At 33.4% G+C, this 20,290-nt stretch overlaps 1 protein-coding gene across 9 annotated transcripts in view; it reads right to left on the bottom strand.

Annotated features, from left to right (window-relative positions):
• The window catches only part of LOC150098842 (CUGBP Elav-like family member 4), a 913,499-nt gene that overhangs the window by 552,319 nt on the left and 340,890 nt on the right, over positions 1-20,290 (bottom strand). The gene's annotated exons all lie outside the window — the stretch shown is intronic.

Here is a 20,290-nt window from a genome sequence, read left to right as displayed (position 1 = left end):
AGTATTCTAAATTTGTACCGTAAATGGAGAAATTCGGATAATTTGGGATCTAGATGTAAATCACAACACTTGAAAGGAGGGCGGATGTAAGGGAAATGGTTTTGAAAAGAAGGGGGATGGGAGGGGAAATTGTTGGAACACTTTCAAACATCCTGGATCTGCTTATGAATTTTCATGAAAGGCATCAACAGTCGTCAGGTTTCGCCAGCGTGTATTTCTTATCGTTTTCTTAAGATATTAATCAAGAAACTATGTGCCAAAGAATTTAAGGAATCTTTAAAATTGTTTTCTCTTAGTCCAAAACTAAATTTTTTTTGTGTGTGTGTGTGTGCTATTAAGTTTATCGTTAGCCTGAAAATACACTTTAGCGGTAAAGTACGAAGTTTATTTCCATATTCCTGGAGGTGTTAGAGAAGCAATTTTAGTGCATTAGACACAGATCCGCAGCTGGCTGCCATTAGGACCTCCCCCTATATTGCTTTTTCATGGGCTACATAAACAACACGGAGAGATTGCGAAAGGGTAAGACGTAATTACATCACATGTAATTAAAGAAGCTGTACTTACACTTTTAGAGAACCCCGTAGATTAACCAAGTTATTTGACCAGCTATTTTGCTCGTGGGAAGAAGGAAAAAATAAAAGTCTGTTTACGATTAAAAAAAAAGTAAAAAAAAAAAAAAGTCAACGGTAGATAAATAACGAAAAGATATATGCCCCGAGTTTTGATACCCCAAGTCATATTATTCTGATTTCTTTTAAGTTTTTTTCCTTGCTCTGTGAAACACTATTGGAATACGTGGAATAAACATTTAGGACATTGAACTAATGATTGCATTGTTAAGGACAATGATGTATTATTATTATAATCAATGATGTGTTTTTATAATAATGGGTAAACGTATTTTTTCAATAAAGGGTAAAGTATTTTTGTAATAAAGGGTAAATGATGAATTTTTATAATAAAGGGTAAATCATGTATTTGTTCTTTATTCATTTATATTCCATTCTTTATTTATATTGCTTTAAAAAAATTGCAAATGTCATCTTTAACATGATTTCCGTATTTCTGTTGTTAATATCGACACATGCAAACAATAAAACTTGTCTGTTTTTAAGCTCATGCTAAAAGTCCCAGAAAATTCAACAGAATACGTGATTCGTTTGCTATGGATTCCAATATTGTTATGTTCATAGCAACAAGAAACTGTCATCCATAGCATTTTATTTATGTGACATATCGATGTCACCTAATTTGATTGCTCCGGCAGTTTCCGAGACAAATTTTAAACGTAATGATTTCAAGCTAACCTTTAAAAAAAATATTCGTCCTCAAGAGGACCTTTATGACCTTGTTAATCTAATGGATAACATTGCTCTCCAACTTAAAGTCTGTGGCATGGATGTCTTGTGAATTGATAGACGATCCCTTAATTTACATACCTTTCGTGGATGAGATTAATATGAAATAGTAAACATTATAATACTAATTAATGACGGAAGTCACGTAAAAATTGTTTATTTCTAGAATTTTCGGCTGTTTCATAGCCATTGTCAGCGCATTACTGGAAGGAAACCACACACAAAAAAGAGAGAACAACAATTAAATTGAAAGCGCGTGATATTATATGCGCAATCGACTGCAGGAGAATAACTCCACCTGCATATAATATCACGCGCTTTCAATTTAATTGTTGTTCTCTCTTTTTTGTGTGTGGTTTCCTTCCAGCAATGCGTTGAAAATGGTTATGAAACATAGCCGAAAATTCTACAAATGATTTTTTTCGTAAGTGACTTTCATCATTAAGTATTATAATGTCTTCTTTCACTTACATGTGGATTTTTAAATCCTAAAATAGTAAATGCATTTAAATTCATTTTCTCTGCAATTCTGAAATAGCTATACTAAGATATCTAACATGTGAAAAAAAATATGTATGCTTTCAGCTTAACATGTCTAAATATGCAAAATAGTCTATCTTTATATATATGTATATATAAGACTGACAAATATTCATGATTTTGAAAGATCGATATTCTTATTGCAGTTTGAAAGAGATGAAATGCTCCCAACTTTTCCTAATCTTCTTCATAAAGAATTTTAATGAACTTATACAAATCTGCGGATCGAAATATTCTTCGAAAAATTTTCTCTGTCAAGCTTCCATTTGCTCGAAGATGCATTCAATGTCCATATGATTGGTAAAGGGAAGAATCTAGAGCAATAAACAAGGAATAACACTGCAATTAAGGAAAACTAGGGGGACATGAGGATTAAACTGACACTAGAGAAAGAGTGACTTCAATTTGATGTGACGGATTTTCAAATGAAGACCGCTTTTGAAGAATAAATAGCCCCTTGATTACATGGTACTGGTTTCTGTAATCAGTAGTTGCCTATGAAATTAATTTGCTCATTCTAACCTTAAAGTTTTCTTAAGATTTAAGACTTTTCAAACTAATGCAACACTGTCAAAACATTCTTGGGAATAATACCAGCACGATATGAACATCAGTATTCCGATAAAGTACCTTGATAATGAAGCGCGAGAAAGAAAACTGTAAACAGCACAAGGAAAGCCATTATTAATAATATTGGCCGCAAGAGAGCGCTCTAAATTGCGTGGGTGATCGTCAGTTCCAGTGTTGCTTATTTTTTTTTTCTCCTTTCTTAAACGAGAAGAAAAGTTAATGAATTGCAATCCCATTGGCTAAAAAAAAATTAAATTGTTAGGTTTGGTATTAATATATCCAATTGCGCCAGTCAGAGATACACTGTTGGAGATATTAAGTTATAAAATGCATTTCTTAATAAGATGTAATAGAATACGTTATTGACAGAAATATGAAGTAGATTTTAATGAAATCTAACAAATAAAATGTCTTAAAAAACTGTTTCTTAATAAGATATTCTTTGTAGCAATTATCTCTTGTGCAGTAATATATCAACATTGTCTGGGAAGAAACAGATAAAAGAAAACTTTAATAGCGTAACAACAAAATTCTACAATTAATTTTGAAAGGACAAAGAAATTGGATTTTGTATTAAGTAATTATTGTATTTTTTTTTCTCCCATTTCTTTCATTGGAAACTGACAAGATGTTTCAGATCTCGTGCGCGTTCTGACACGCGTGCGGTTATTGTTGAAGTGTGAAGTTTCTAGTGTTTTGTTTTGTTCCGTTTTATTTCTATTATTATTTTAGCTGAATTGTTTCAACAATTAAATTATTTTATCGAATTAAAAATGGTTTATTTCAAAGAGAAAATGTATATTGTTGCATTGTTGCTTTGTTTAAAATAAATAAATGTTATTCTATTAAAAAAGCGAATGCTAAATTTATATAAAAAGATCTTTTTAAAGAAACAGACCACACGGTTATGCCAAGTCAACAATTAAAAGAGAATTCATCATCGCATTTCCAAAGACGGTAAGACATTAGTAAGCCACAGAATGTGAAGAAATATAACAAAAGAGAAAAAAGTTATTTCCGGTTTGAAAAGACGTTTGCTAACACAGCTGTAGAAAATGAGAAAAAATGAAGCACATTCTTCAGTAATAAAAATGTTTCGCTTATTTGTTCGAAGAGCTAGGAAAGGGACATTGGGAGTTGAATGAAGAATAAAAAGCAAACAAAAGTACTCTTAGAAAGTTATTGTTGTCAATTTTGTAACAATAAAATTCATTATTAATGGTTTAAAGGCCGAGTAAAGGAGGTTTGCCTTTAATTTCCAATCAAACAAGTCAAAACTGAAGTTTTAGTTTGAAAACAAATGTTTCAGTATAGGCGTGGGATAAGATATGGCCTCTGGGACACATTTTAAAGATATTGAGCTATCTCATGGCGCATTTCTATATACTGCAAAAACCGTAAATATTCCTTCTGAGTATATTAAAATAGCTCAGCGCAAGGATACTAGATTGCGCGAAGTAAATTTTCCAGAAGTGATTCATTAAAGATCTAATAACAGATTTGCGGGCATTTTGTTTATTAATTATCTTGAAAAGGGTAAAACAATAACCGGGAAATATTATTCCGATCTTTTAACCAGACTAGACGAAAAAATTCGTGAGAAAAGATCCGGTTTGCAGAAGAAAAAAAAGCATCTTTCATCAGGACAATGCACCTCCTGCCCACAAAGGTGTTTTGGCAATGGGAAAATTAAAGGATCCTATTCCCCAGATTTGGCTCCCTCTGACTTCTATCTCTTCCCAAAACTAAAACTCTTCCTCGCTGGGCAGTGTTTTTCTTGGAATCAAGAGGTTATTGCAGCTGTAGAGGGGTATTTTGAAGATCTCACTGAGAACCACTAAGGAGAAGAGACGGGATAATGGCGCTGGAACATCGTTGGAATAAATGTATTAGTCTTAAGGGAGATTGAGATTATGTTGAAAAATAAAAATAATTTTAAAATTATAAATTCGTTTTTTCATTGTTAGGCCGAGAACTTTTCAGATCACCCTCGTATTATTCTATCGTATTATTTACATACTATAACATGTCTTTTTTAATTTGAAATGTTGGTATTTCCCATATACTTGTAATAAGTGACACTGGATCCCTTTAAGACAATTCATTGTATGAAATATTGCCTTCTGGTTTATTTGCCGTTAAAATACTCTTCCACCAACAGGCAAATAAATTGAGCAAAGGCATATAGACTCCGTATTTCACCATTCAAATATTATTTTTCATAGTGAGTAGCTTTCCAACAGTTTCCTGCGATAAAATGCATGTCGTCTGGTAGCGTGCTATATTATCTGATTTATAACTGAGTAATGTGTGTGGTCAGCATACATAATGATCTTTCCGTTTAGATTTTTTTTTGCTAAGTCCCTGATGTATAACGTGAAGAGAAAGGACAGCCGATCTCTTGGGGGATTTTCCGGATAGCGCATTAATCTCACTGGTACTGCACGTGTCGAAAATCTTAGTCTTTATTCCTATTTAGGAAACTGCTTTCCAGATATGTCTATTAGATAAAGATCTCTGAACAATAATAACTACAGTGAAGAATAATTGGAATGCTGCTAGTTTTTAGTTGCTTAACAACGTACCGAGACGATCGTCATGTTTAAATGCATAGTAATCTTGGTTTTAGCATTACTTAGCAGAAATTGCTATATCTACTTATAATCGAAAACTAATAACCGCTGATGGTTCTTTCTGTTGCTGCTCGGTAATAAATATGCTAAACTATAGAAATGACAGGTAACTCATTTAAAAAAAATGCAAGCATTTATTCATAAGGGAGTTTTTTTTTCCGAATTTTCCGAAATAAGTATCAAAATGTTAGTTTCAAATTTTGGAAAATTTTGAATCTAAAGATCATAACTTCTTGGCATCTTGACGGAGACTGTCTCTAAATTAAATGTTTCCTGTGAAGGGAAGAACTTTATTAGACCATTTACAATCGATCTAAGTTAATCTCATCCCAAGAAAGTTTCCTTTATTTCTTTCCAAAAACCTTGAGTTTTATTCCGTTCCCATACCCCAAAAAATAAACCCACATAAGCATACCCATAGTACTAACAGTCCCAGTTAGTAGATGTCAAAGTAAAATGCCCAATTACATTTAATGTATGTGAGTAGAAGCAAAAATAGAAATGAAAACACAGAAACAATGTAGTGAGAGCGAAACAGAAGTGCGCTTCGCAACAATAGTACAGTGTTGTATGATGACGTCATTCATCATAACAATTGAACTTAGAATTTGGCTTATAATGTAGACAATTTATTTATTTACACCTGACGTGTAACTTATTTTGTACCATGTTTTGTTATCACTTCCAACCAATAATCCACTTGAAACTAAATTTAGATCAGTCAGCAAATTTTAGTAAGGATCGTAAATAACAGACTTTGTGGAAACCACTAATACATTGATTTCTAATACTTTGGCCAGATAGAAGTTACTATATGCGTACACGGACAAAACATCTAATAAGCGCTTAAAAAATTTGCGAAATGTGCCTAAAACTTATTGAGGATTTATGTATTTTTAATAAATGTCTATTTGAAAGAAAACTAGGTATAATTTATCGGCTTGGTTTAGTTGAGGGATTAGCAAGGTTTCTGGATTGTGTAAGAAATAAAATGAAAATACAAACATAAATAAAATTAATAAAAATAGAAAACATCCTTTTCCATCCATGGTTTCAGGTTTACGACCTTGCGTTGGCGGGAGACACAAAAGATTAGAAAGAACACAATATTATACGAAATTTTCTCTTTCTCTCTCTCTCTCTCTCTCTCTCTCTCTCTCTCTCTCTGTGTGTGTGTGTCATGGATGATACGTCTCGTGATGCAGCTGCACTAAATCCAATAATAACCGACTTGAAATCTAAAACCAACTCCTCATATTACAAATTCAAAAAAAAAAAAAGATCATCCTACCACGATTTTCTACCTGGTAAGATTACTTCGCAAGTGTTCCATCCAATCAAAGAGACGTTCATCAATAGAAATGAGAATAAAATTTAAAAGAAAGGTTATAATCAAAGAGGCAAATTATCCGTTCCTGCTTCGAGCTTGTTATAAATTTTCCGCTCCTTATGGAAGGAACAGAAAATTAGTTTGTACTACAAGAATTACAGGTCTTTCTCATTCCGTTTTTCATTTCTCTTCTCTTTTGTTTTCCCTCGGCAAACACGCATCAGACGGGATGTTCTTCGATCAAAGAATGGCTAATTTTCGGGCGAATTGTTTTAATCAGTGACAGCGCCAAAAGACTGCAGTTCAATTAACCTCCATTCTTAGATATATAGCAGCTTAATCAAAACGACTAATCAATACCTTCTTTTGCACGAGCGCACGCACCTTCTCCTCCTCCTCTCTTTCCATCCCCCCCAATTCCATTTTCTACCCCAGTAAAAATCACTATTAGTAATTCTCTTCCAAGTTTTCTGAGTCCTATTTGCCATTCGAAATAGAGACCGTGTTGAGGAGGGGACAAATAGAGATACGGAGTGACGGGGGGGGGCAGATAAATTAGATATTCTCTTCGAGTGCTTATTTGGCACTTCCGGTAGCGTTCGCTGACGACTAAGCTTGCTCGCAGACGGAGAAATTTCAATTTGTTACACAGCAGCGACAGACGAGCCTTGAATTTATCACCATCTACTTGCGTTCAAACGACCCAGACTCACTGGGACCTAAGGATGCTGGAAGACTTCTCACTTTATCAACAGACGGAGTGGAACTGTAAGCTGACAGCCCTGCTTACTGCGCACGATTAATTGCGTTGACCAGCAACAGATTATACTTGGGTGGATGGTCAGCTTTGCAAAGTTCCAAATGAGGACAAACGGTTGTAGTGACCACTAAAGAATTGCGTTCGAGAACATTGGCGAGTTTACGGAATTAAAACGGAAATTAAGCACTAAGAGAGCTGTGAAGAGTCGCGTAATGGATGCAGGAAATTATATTACAGCTTTCACAGAACTATTCCGGTGACATCTTTAGACTATCGATAGTAAGATGTTAGGGAAACGATAGAAAATATAAGTCGGATGGAAAAAGAAACGCGAATTAAATAATTCTGCATTGAAGAAAGAGATGGGACGATAGTTGGAAGCAAAAACAAAGCATAAAGAAAGGAGAATAACATCATTGCATATAATTTTTTTCGTACTTGCTATAATTATCAGTTGGCGATCATAATTATTAAACAGGTAAATATGCACTCTTATAAAGTATCTAAAGTACAAAATATAATTCTATATTTCAGCAAAATATAATAGAATGAAGAATAAATCAGCATGTAAATAATGGAAATTCTGTATGTATCATAAATAGTGCACAACTATGTGGAATTTATGCTCCTGTAATATAGAATATTACAGGATCATAAAGAAATTAATTAAATGAAATATTTTAAGATTTTTCGCTGAGGCTTAAAAACGAACCTTAAAGTTTGTAAACGCTAAGCGATTAATACAAGGAAGGAAGACATTCTGACACCAAGTGATATCCAAATTCGCGATATACGCGACAGCATTATAATCTAGGAGCACTGCATCCTTGTTTCTATCAAGAAGAGTAGATCACAGGCCTCTATCTATATCGAGGAGTAGATTTTCTACAACCATAAATAAACTCATTGAGAGAGAGACCAAAGTTTTGCTATACCTTAATGGTATTCGTTCGCTATCAAATACACAACTCTTTTTGTAGTGCAGATAATAGGATTAGCCAGTTAATCTTATTAAGAAGAACCTCTAAAAGGTTACGTTAAGATTTGCATAAAAAATAAATAAAACTCGAAGCTTCTCGAATGCTAAAGAAATAAATAAAGCCTTTTCCCCTTTAATACAAACAAGATTATACATTGAACAAACCGGATCACTTATATTATAAAACTAAAGAGAGAGACAGAGTATTTAATAAAAAGAAACAATTAAAGAAAAATAAACTTCTTTTCGATGAGACGATATTCAAAACTACCAAAGAACAGCAATTAACAGCTTAGAGACTAGAAAGTTTATTAATACCTTTTATTTCCCAACTATAGTACTTGAAAAAATAATAACCTCGCTTCATTGCGTAGTTATCTTTAGCGAACCTTTCGTCAGCAATTTTAACCGCTGAGTTTTAGTTTTTCCTAAACTTTTTGCTGTGGATCTTAATAGTTGCTGATCCCTTAGTATTTCTTTACTTCAACCACTGTGCTTAGTTTGGAAGACGGAGGGGGGGGGGATATCCGCTATCTCAACAGCTTACAGTCGTTAGTCGTTCATCTCTAACGGGTTTTTTCTACCACCCAAAGTGCAAAATAAGTAGATTCACAGGTTATGACCCCTTAATATGGACCCACATTTAATTTTGGATATAAGATTTTAGACTAATTTCTATATTCCGTTGTTGTAGGTCATTCACCCTCAAAAACTCTTTGTAGTATAGAGTAAGCTTGTTACGATAAAAACACGAAACCACACATGTTCTAAAATAAGTATTCTTTGTGAAATCTTTTTTTTTTTGAGAGAAGAGTAGCTGAAATTTAAAATGCAATAAGCGTTATAGTATGTGTAATATGAGAGACTCGATTAACTAATACTCTAGTTCTTTAGTTTGCTTTCGCTTGCAAAGTAAAACAAACTAGATTTATGAGAAAAAAATTTCTTTCTACAAAGCAGACAATTTCAGTTTTACAATAGCGATCCACTGCAATCAAGGATATATAAGCCTAGTTACCCACATTAGTTTAACCATTGAAAAACTAAATTATTTAAGTATAAAAACATTTTGTAATTATTTAATGAAATGTAAGAAGTTAGTGAAAGACTTTTAATTTAAATGAATATTAAATACGATATACATCATATTTTATCCTCTTTCAGAAATTTTAAGAAAAAAAATTAAAAAAAACAAACGGATGAAAAGAACGTGTAAGATAGAGAGAGAATTCTGGAGACAGAAGCCAGATATAGTGAAGAAAGTGGTTAAAAAGAAGAAAAGAAAGAGTTAATTATTTCTTGTGACAGTCGATTTATTCAATAAACTTCTATGTGTGGAGGTTCTGTAGGTGTCCGTGAGAAGAAAGAATCCTGATATTGGCATCGAGTGTTGAGTGAGTTTTTGCCACGAAAAAAAAAAAAATGACGGTTCGATTACCTTTCGGAGAGCAAGCAAAGATAAAAGAAGAGGCGAGAATTGAAGATCTCGTTGTCTTGGCTTTCTTCCTTTGTTTTTTTCCAAAGCCAATGAAGTGTAGAGATATACTCTCCCATCCCAAATGCCCTCCGAATGATGTCTCTCAGGAGATTCTCGTGGCAGGGAGAGAACGCCAATTCTGGGCCGTGTGTTCATAAAACACAAGGCCGACGGGGTTATGCCGCAACTGTAAGCTGGAAGGGATTTTTCTTACACGGAAGGTGTGGAGTCAGTTAGACTTTATCTCCATACGTCACATCTCAGCCATCGTTTTCTGTCGGAGTAAAATATTAAAACTCCTTGCTAGCTATCAGATAGCAGTCAACGTGTCCTCCCCTCCATCGCGATAAAACTTTTCTGTGAACTCCTATAAAGGCCTCCGTTTCATAGCTGGAATGGATTTATTCCTTTTTCAATATTTTCTTAACTGGCAGTTGCTTGATGGAAGTTTGCTTGGTCTTAACTGTCCTAGGGATTCATATAATGCATAAAAAACAGAAATATAACTTATAAGAAAGCATTGAATGAGAAAGATATAAAATAGGGAAAAAAGTTATGGGGGAAGAAAGATTCCTATGAGGTCCGAGAGAAAGGCTAGTGTGTGTCAAATGTGACGGAAATAGAAAGCATGTGTGTGTGTGTGTGTGTGTGTGTGTGTGTGTGTGTGTGTGTGTGTGTGTGTGTGTGTGTGTGTGTGTGTGTGTTGTAAGAGAAGAAAGATGTTGTATATAGCGTAGATGCTTCCAGAACCTCTGCTGGAAAAATAGGGGGAAAATGGAAAAAATGAAAGCATTTCTACGATACAAAATGTACTGAAGAATGAACGACATGAACAGAGTAAAAGGAAACAGTTCGGTTTGAGAAAACAAAAAAAAAGAAATAACAAAAACGGAGAAAGAAAAGAAAAAGATAGAATGTGGAACAGAATGAACAAATGATTAGAAAAATAAGGAAAATATAAAAGAGTGAAAGAAGAATGGGAAAGAAAAATGGACGGAGTACAGAAACGAAGAAAATGAACTAGAAAATGCTCATAAGAAATTATAACGAATTTCTTATGACCCAATAGACCGATGCTAAAATAAGTTAACAGGCCGAAACTTTCCCACTGTTGCTCACACGATGTTTTGCTAAGTAATGTTTAGCAAAACATCGTGTGTGCTTAAGCATTATCATATATTTTATTGACTGCTACAGAAATCTCCCTCTCAGTAGATAGTTATTAGCGCATATGTGTATTGAAAATGATAATAGAAAGTCATTATATTATAGTCGGAACAGTATTTATTGCATCTATACTTCTTCACATCAATCTTTAGATGCAATAATATATTATTGCATCTATATTTCTGATAGATTTTGGAATGCCAATAAATATACGGCTTAATGCATTTTATTTTGTATAATGGCATACGGAAGTTCGGCATTATTATGTGCTTACGGATGGACCCTTAATACTCGCTACATTTTTTTAAATCAAAACGTATCTAAAACAATATAAAAATATAAGATTAAAGAGGATAAAAAGAAATGCTGAGTTATAAAAAAATAATAACCTTGTCTTCAGAGCAGTATACGTTTTTCAAAGTGGTTTTAGCAACTTCTCCATTGCCTTGTTCTAAAATTAGACAAATAAAAGAGGGGAAAAAAAAGTTTTATCTCTGTGAGGGTTTTGAGCGATGCAGAAACCAGAAACAATAATTCCTTCTAATTTTCTTCTTGCTTCTTGCGAAGTGTTTATGTCTGCAAAGTCTCAATCTGTGCCTCGGTCTGATCCTTTAAATCTCCTCAGAGATCTAATTCCAATTAAACTCCAACTTTCTTAGTTTGTTTTTTTTTACCTTTACGATTTTTTTTTTTTACAGAAGCTTTAAAGAAAACTTAAAACTTCCACCTGTCTTCGTTGAAAAATGATGAATCCCAACATCGGAAACGCTGACGAAAGCCGTAAATCCAGCCGTCGCCAGAGCTAAGGACCAATTACAAGCCAAGGGCACAAAAATCCAAACAAATACGACCTCTTACGATCACGTTGCGAGCGTGCCCTCTGTTGTAACCTCCGAGGAGGGAGTTACCATGGAGACGTTAGGAAATCCCCGACATTCTTCAAGCTTCTACAATCATCAACTGACCATTAGCAGAAATCGTGGCGCTTAGAGACAGACTTCATCCACCCGGTATTCACCCCCTCCCCAACCTCCACCCTTACGTACTTTCTCGCCAGCGCGAAAGAAGACGCACACAGTGGAACATATTGTTACTTCACTGAAGACATTTACTCTAATCCCGTAGCAAAACAGGTAAAATGCTTCATAACGTCTGCTTACTGTACTTTGTGTTCATTGAGAAAGAGAGTAAACAAACTTGCATGTCATGCAGCAATACAGCTTCCAGTACTTTGTATCCATTGCAACCATTAACACCCAGAAGCATATGTTGAGTACGCACACCTAAAATTAATTATGTTTAATGACTAATTAAATCATAATTGGCATCTTATTCTCTTAACAGGATCTATTAGTGAAACAACAAAATATAATGGCAGTTTGTGATATCTTCCTAAGATTTTTTAATTCTCCTATATACGAAAATCAAAAGAAAAACTTTCCAAAGACATATTGTAGGTACCCTGTTGCTTCATGATAATATGATTCGTTGAAATTCTCAGAACAATTGTTATTAAATAAATAACTTTTTTGTTTGCTTTTAAAATTAACACATCTATATACGTTGGCCATAACGTAGTTATAACTAGCAATGCATATTATCATGCGATAATAATGAATACTTATTTTTGCTTTGAATATTTAGTAAGTATTCTCATAAATTATAACAAGATTAATTGAAATCCTTAATTCTCATCATTCAATTTTAATGTTGGCAAAATACACTATTGTTAATATGAAATTTTACAATAATCGTCTGAAAAATGTAAAGTCTTAAAAATTTACTTTCAGAGAATTTTTAAAGATTTAGTATATTTTTAAAGGAAATATTTTGTTTTAAATAATTTTCGTATGAACAGTTCCTGAAAAATGAAAATATTTACAAATATTTATAAAACAATAGCACGTGTCTAAGTAAAAATTATTTGTAAGTAAAAAGGTTCGTTTAACGTGAGTCAGTAATAGATATTTTAATTTTAAAAGAGCAGAACAATTAACTAAGATGTTCTCTTAATTCTTATGCACTTGTTTTATATTCTGATTCAGTCTTAGAGCAAATGATTTATATTCTGCTTAAAACAATGACTGAACTACATCCAGGATAATAGTTTGGCAATTTAATATCGTTTTGTGTGTTGTAATAAGTCAGTAAAATACTACTACATGACAATTAGCGTTGTTCTTGTCTTCACCAAACCATATAATATTGAGATTGGTATTAAAACCGATTTTGAATTTTATATATATATATATATATATATATATATAGCTTTTTTTTATGAATAAACCAGTCATCAGTGAATGATAGGACACTGATATGCAATTATGTCGTCAAGAAAAAAAAGATGATAAGATGTCACATCCGTCTTAGTCGACAACACACAAAACTATATTTATAAGGAAAAATCTACCTATTGAGAAAATACAAACGCATTGCAAAGGAAGATAACTACAATTGTAAACAATGCTAGCCACTACGTATTTATGGATGACATTCCCATTTTAAGAAAAATTTGAACAATGCCATACTGATGGGAATATATCCAAACTGGAAATCGGTCTAGATTATATAATTTAAAAAGCGGATAATGTAAAGAGAAATGAGGATTTCCAACTATTTTTCTTTAAATGAAATCATATATAATATGTATTTTTCAGCAATGAATAAAATATGATAAAAAAACTTCAAAAAAGCTGAAATCCATGGCAAAAAGCGAATAAGAATCTTTAGCAAAAACAGTCCAGAACAATACATAAATACAAATGAAGTATATCAAAATGCTTTTGCTGAAGTATATAGGATGTAACTTCGTAAAATTATTCATATTATAATATTTTTATATTGACGAATTCCTCTTTTGGGGAACCTTTTTAACTCTGTAGATTGTATTTTCAATATTCGATAGGTCTATGTATATTTCAATATGTCGTTTTTTTTTATAATTAGGAAGGACTTCTTTTCAAATTTTCGTTTCAAAAAAACCATAAACAACCTTTAGTTTATAACGAACAAAAACAAAAGTAAGGGAAACATTATTTGGTCAGTGGAGTGGTTTAAAACTTGTCGGCAAACCTTCACTTCGTCTAATTCATCTTGTTTACAGATTAATTTATAAAGCACTTGCTGGTTCGTGGGTGGTTTAACAATATGGTAAACTTCAGGTTCAGTTTACTAAAAGCATTTCGGTATAAGAAAGAATACTTGTTGTGTGTGTGTGTGTGCTGTAACAAAGTTTCTGGAATAATTAGCAAAATTTCCACGAGTAGTGTAAAGCAGTTAAAGTTTTCTAATTTGGTCCCATAGTGTCTTGTTACGCTAAGTAACTCTTTTATCTAGACGTGATTTTAATGGTAACATCTGGAATAGCCCTCCATTACGAAAACCCTTTAATCCGCATGTAAAGATTGCTCACCAGATGTCAGCAGATGCAGACGCAATTACCATTTACCTTGTATGTGTCTTGGAAACGGAGCCATTCCAATTACGGTCCTTTAATGTTCTCAGATCTTGTTATGTTGTAGGGAAGTGGGTCACATTTCCCAGCCACCAGCTGTGCGATAGATGCTTTGAGGCATCCATTCAGCTGTCAATAATAGAGAAGGAGAAACACGTCTGTTCCTATGGTAACGTCTTTTCCTCACTCTGATAGCCCATTGTCACTACAAGTTTTTCTTTTATTAGCTGTTAAATTTTAATCATTTGCCATCATTCTGCAGGAAATCTACAGGTGATGTCGTTAGCCGACAACACGAACAGGATAGAAGCTAGGGAGGGGGGGGGGGAAACGAACGGAAGGTAGACAGTCCAGCAGAAAGAGCGAGAGTTGTTGATTCAGAGATGATAAAACTTTAATCGCTTTACGTAACTGTTAGAGAAGTTTTGAGAAAGAAGTTTTTGAATTTGGTGAAAACATTTGATCAAAACAGCAGAAAGTTCTTATGGTGGAATAGAAATATCACCAACAATTAAAGCAACAATAATATAATTATATTATTGTTGTTTTAATTAAAGCAACAATAACAATTAAAGTGTATAATTAAAGCAACAATAATGAAGTCTCAAAATGAAAATTTGTTTTATATAAAAAAAAATAACTATTTTACGCGTGTCACCATCATTCTTGATTTCATGAGTCGTCATACGTAGATGTTATCATTCTTGATGAAGAAAATGGAAGATTTGTTTTTTTTCCATCCCGCAAAATCTATTTTTTTTACTTTAACTAGGAAAAGCTGTATGTTTACAAAAATGAATTTCTTAATTCAGCATTAGCCTTCTGTTACAACATTATCTGATAAGCTGATAAGCAGGATAATGAATTAAGAAAAAAAGTCACCGGATTTCCTTAATGCGGTATTTTTCATGTATTTTAACTATTTTCTTTCTTTTTTATTTGTTCCTACAATCGTATAGAAAAGACTAAACTGCAAAAAAGTATCATAGCAACCAATGGAGAAGAATAATATAAAACACACAGATATAAAACAGCAATGAAGAACCAAGAATTATGCATCATAAAAATAAGTTTGCCAGACAATTTCATTCTTCTGATTTGACTATCTCATCCTCGTTGGCTATCGAGACAACAGCATATCAGGATATTACGCCATCTATGAAACGCTACGTGAGCAAGCAACACTTAAAAAGCAGGCAGATGCAAAGATGAAACATAAGAAATCGAAGGAAGCACAGGAAACAAGAGAAAAGGAGAAAACTGTGAAAGATTTGAAAATAAAGAAATCAGGACAATCGATCAGAAATGGATAATTTGAATTAATCGTTTGGTTAGATGACGATCTCACATTGCATTCGCATTGAGTTGAGTTCATAGTTCTCCTACCATGCGAAACGTTATATATTTTGTTGTTTCTTGCTCTGGCTTAAATGAGCCAAGTTCGTCACCCGTTGAATTATTTTACATTTTTGTTTCAATTTTTATTGAAATTCCTTGTGATGTAGTCAGAATTGATAACAAGCAGATGTTTTTGAAATAAAAACCCTTCATTTGACTTTTCAATAACTAATTTCAATTAAAACAGTATAAAAAGATTTCACAAAAGATCAATAAAAAGTTTTTTTTGTTTCTAATCCACTTTGGGTGACAGTAGTATTTTTTTCCTTCCTGCTATGTGGAGTCATAGAGAAGGGTAGTGATTTTTATGCGATATATTTTATTTTTGATATTTTAATAAGACTTATTCCATTAATTTAGATTGCTACGAGTACAAATAAAATTGCATATCTCCAAAAAATGGCACTAAACACGGTTTTTTTACTTGGGTAGGCTACCGCTTCATAACGTTATCTGCTTTGATCATAATTCCAAAACAACAACAAATTGCATTTTTTGTCGTTCTGCCAGGTAATACCACATAATGTATATAATTCGACTGTTAAAAATTAATAAAAATAGGGAAAAGTAGAAAATAAACGAATTAAACTATATGCTTATGAGCAATAACTTATGTTTCTTGAATGTGACATCTTTCCTGTTCTTTTCTGAATGGACTACTTTGAAAACCCAGGGTTGAAGCGCAAGAATTTAACAATCCACTTTTTAGCAAGTAAAATATCATCGACATACTTTCTGCGATTTCATTAGAAAATGTCAAAAGGTCGTCGTTCTCTACAGAAGGGAATCTCTAGAATGTGCGACCTTTGACATTCTTCAAAAACTTCGTCCTAGCCATTGATATCTTTTGTGATATATAAAACGGCACGTTTAAAGAATTCGAGCTCAGGTTATAATGTAGATAACTACATTCATTTTAAGTCTACATGAAAATTACTGCATTCATAAAGATCAAGACACGCACATAAACAGGTGGTAAAAAGCATAAACACAGAATATGACATGGTTGATTAATCGGAAATATCAAAGGTTTCTTGGGGTTTTTTTTCACAAAAAAATTCTGTTCAGCTTGTTACGAACAAGTTTCCGACCAACTCGAAGTTTCCAGTTTTAACGCCTCGAGCAGTCTATAGCATTTCATCACGTGGTAGAAATTTTCTCCAGTTATTACTGCGAAGGTGATCAGTAGAGAAGTCAAACAGTGCTCTTATTATGGAAAGATACGGAGGAAGATACCTTCAGTAGTCCATAAAGTACCTCGAACAGAAAAAAACGCTCTGAGCAGGGCAATCAACTGTTACAGAGCGGAAGAGCTGATTTCGCATAAAGACCGATTATCTGCGGTGATAACTGATATAAAATATACCAGGGACGTGGTGCATGTCGTTTGACTGGAAGAAACTGTTGTAACTTGAGGCACACGAAGCCAGAAGGGCAATGAGAAGAATAAATGATTTGAAATCTCGCAATTTCTCACTAGGTCTCTAGTGTGCTTTCTTTCTTGCTCATCCTTTTTTTCGTTCGTTCTTCCGATCCTTTTTTATTCTTCTTCTCCTCCTTTCTCTTGTCAACTTCTATCTCTTTCTGTCTATCTCTTCCTCTTTCCTATATTTTCATATTTTCCATCTTCATACCCGGCCTTCCAATGATTAGATTTATTTCTTCATAAAATATCCATTATGCTATCATCACATCAAAAAGGTATTACGTTAATCTGTCATAGAACGATCATAACAGATAATATAATAAATAATGTTGTTTACATGCAATATTTTATTTTAAAATATTTATTTTATCCTTCATGTCCCTCCTAATTCTGTTCAACTTGATTATTGAACGAAAATTTAAAAAGTATTAAAGTTAAAAAATAAGTGGAATTAAGCATCATTTATAATATCTCATGAAAATCCGAGTGCAGAATTTTACAACAAAAATTTACTTCGCACTGATTTGTATGGTGAACTGAGAAACTAAAAATGTTCGCTTTCCTCTTTAAATTGCTAAATAAATGAAACATTACGGCACGTGCACCTGAAAGGATTGATAGTTGATGAAATAACGAGGCTAAATTACACCTCTCTGCAAAAAAAAGAAGATTATTCTAACGATCATTTTGGATCTCGGCTAGTATCCTTTCTACAGTTACAATAACAGAGTTGTAATTGTCTATCATGAGGATAAATCTGCTATCATTCCCTTAGCGGTATCTACAGATTCAAGACATTGTTTCGCTTGATGCTCACCTGCGTGAAATAGAACTATCTGCTCGAGATCTATAATTAGACGTGTGACTACAATATGTGAAGAATCCTTAGCACCCCAGTAAAATCCCTAGAATTCATACCAAGAGACACATAAGGTGGTCGTTCCCTCCTATTGCTAATGGCCAGGTACTTACTAGCTTTCTACTACGGTGATGTTGCAAGGAAGTCGCTCATTAGGGGCAAAACAACAAATTCTCTCTCTCTCTCTCTCTCTCTCAAATGACTGATCCTGGTGCTAAAATCGGTCTAAATTACATACCGCCGACAGAGCATGGAAATCCTCGCGCGTTACGATTCTCATGTCGCTAACAGATGCAATAGGCTTAATGTAACGCTTTGTCTGTTTAATAATTTATCCAAGGTGCCTTGGCTATTTTCTTTTTCTACCCGTGTGAGCTTCTCATTAGCCGCTGAAGTAAGTGTCATTTACTCGTAAAGATGTTTTTGCACTTGCTTTATGTAATTCGGAGAAGGGTGGAAAGAAAGAAACAAAAAAATCTAATTTTTTGAAGGGGAAATTTTTCACTTTCTTTTATGATTAAATAGATATGCAAATATTGCAAAAACGTCATACGATTTTAAAGTTTTTTTGTTAACATTTAGTGATATTTAAATGAATTACATACAACATTAACTAGAAATTCAAGTTTCTGCATTTAAACTATCATGTGTAGTGATTTCAAAACAACCAATCAAAATAAAACATTTTTCTAGAAATTAATCCATAAAATTAAACCTCGTATTTTTTTAAATCCATAACAATAAAATCTTTTTTTAACCCATTACAATTTCTCTGATATCCCTCATATCCGTTAATGAAAACAAAACATGCAAGAAATATGAAATTGCATAAGCAATTTACTAAATTACGCCGTCAAGAAAGAAATAAGCGATACATAGGTGATGACGTTGGAAGGAAGTCCGTTGCATTTTTTTTGGGATGATAGATTTGCATTAAATCGTGCTAAACGTCGAGTAAGGGTACAGAATTATTTCAAAGACTGTTAACAATTGATATGACTATGCTTTAGTCCCAAAATGGTTGAAAAGATGTCAAAAAGAGGTAAAATAGTGCTAACATCTCCCAGACCTTTTAGCCACTGGTGTTTTATGTATATCAAATGAGTTCGTTCACCGGCTGGTTTGTCTTTTTAGCGGAAGGAAAATTCCATGAAGTTATGAGCTACTACCTATGTAGAATGTAACCGTTAATACAGTAGGGGCACTGAAGAATAGGCGATATCTAAAATGCAAAATGGAAGGAAAGAAAAAAAAGAAAGAAAATGCCGAAATCAAATGAGAATGAAGAATTAGAAAAAAACAACAGTTGTGTTCTTTCCCATTTCATTGCAATTTCTATTATTTTCTTTCTATCTGTATTATTTTTGATATAACGAGTGGCTATAAAATCCATGGTACACTATTCTTCTTCATTCCTCTTACTAGAGTCTATGTAGTAGACCGTAGTGAGAGGAATTAGAGTAACAGACTCTTACATAGTCTTAAGAAGGAATAAATTAGAGGTCGAATTGGTAAGAAAAATATGTGATTAGCATCTATTCGATATGCGGACATTTTAATCCCTGTGAACATAGTAAAAATGAGCGCTTTTTCAAAGAAGAGGGGGTGAAATAAGAAAAACGAAAGATGTCAACAAAGACGGGGAAAGATGAAGATTCTTTTAGAAAAGAGCGAGAGTTTAGGATGAATGAATACAATTTCGAGTTTTAGGTGCTTTGAAGTTGGTTAGGTTATTTGATGTTTGAATAGTCATTACTGCACTGTTGGTTCAATCAGAAACAGGAATAGTTACTCTCATCAGCGAAATTGTTAACAGGATATGTCACCAATAAAAGAACATTTAGGTATATTCATGTATGAAAGCCCACAAATGGAAACTTGGTTTTCCCGTTCTATAGTTTGGTATCATCATATCAGGTATCATTACTCACCTGATAGAAAATCTCTCCACAAATTATGTTTCTGTTCTCTTTAACTCAATCTCTTTCTCTGTATATAATTCTATCGTGCATTTCCCTTTTTTGTTCTTTAATTTCTTTTTTTCCTCTTTCTTTTCTCTCCATTTTTTCGTCAATATCTGGTTTCCTTCTTTCTTTCTTTTTCTCCATTTTTTCTCTTCAACTTTCTTTCTTTCTTTAATTCTTTCCCTCTCATTCTCGTTGTTTAATTTTCTGTTACCTCTCACTCTGTTTAGTTTTCTACACTGAGCAAAGCGTAGCCTGCTTTCAGCGGCATACAGATTAACATATCGCACAGGCCACTCTGTGACCCTATCTCAAGAGGTCGCACATCTACTCCACCCCTTCCGACGATGAACAACAGTCATCTGTCGCTCC

The sequence above is a fragment of the Typopeltis vanoorti genome, chromosome 15, assembly GCF_054136105.1.
Source record: "Typopeltis vanoorti isolate ZY-2024b chromosome 15, IOZ_Tvanoo_1.0, whole genome shotgun sequence".
Taxonomy (NCBI): domain Eukaryota; kingdom Metazoa; phylum Arthropoda; class Arachnida; order Uropygi; family Thelyphonidae; genus Typopeltis; species Typopeltis vanoorti.
This window is presented reverse-complemented; position numbering and strand designations above follow the sequence as displayed.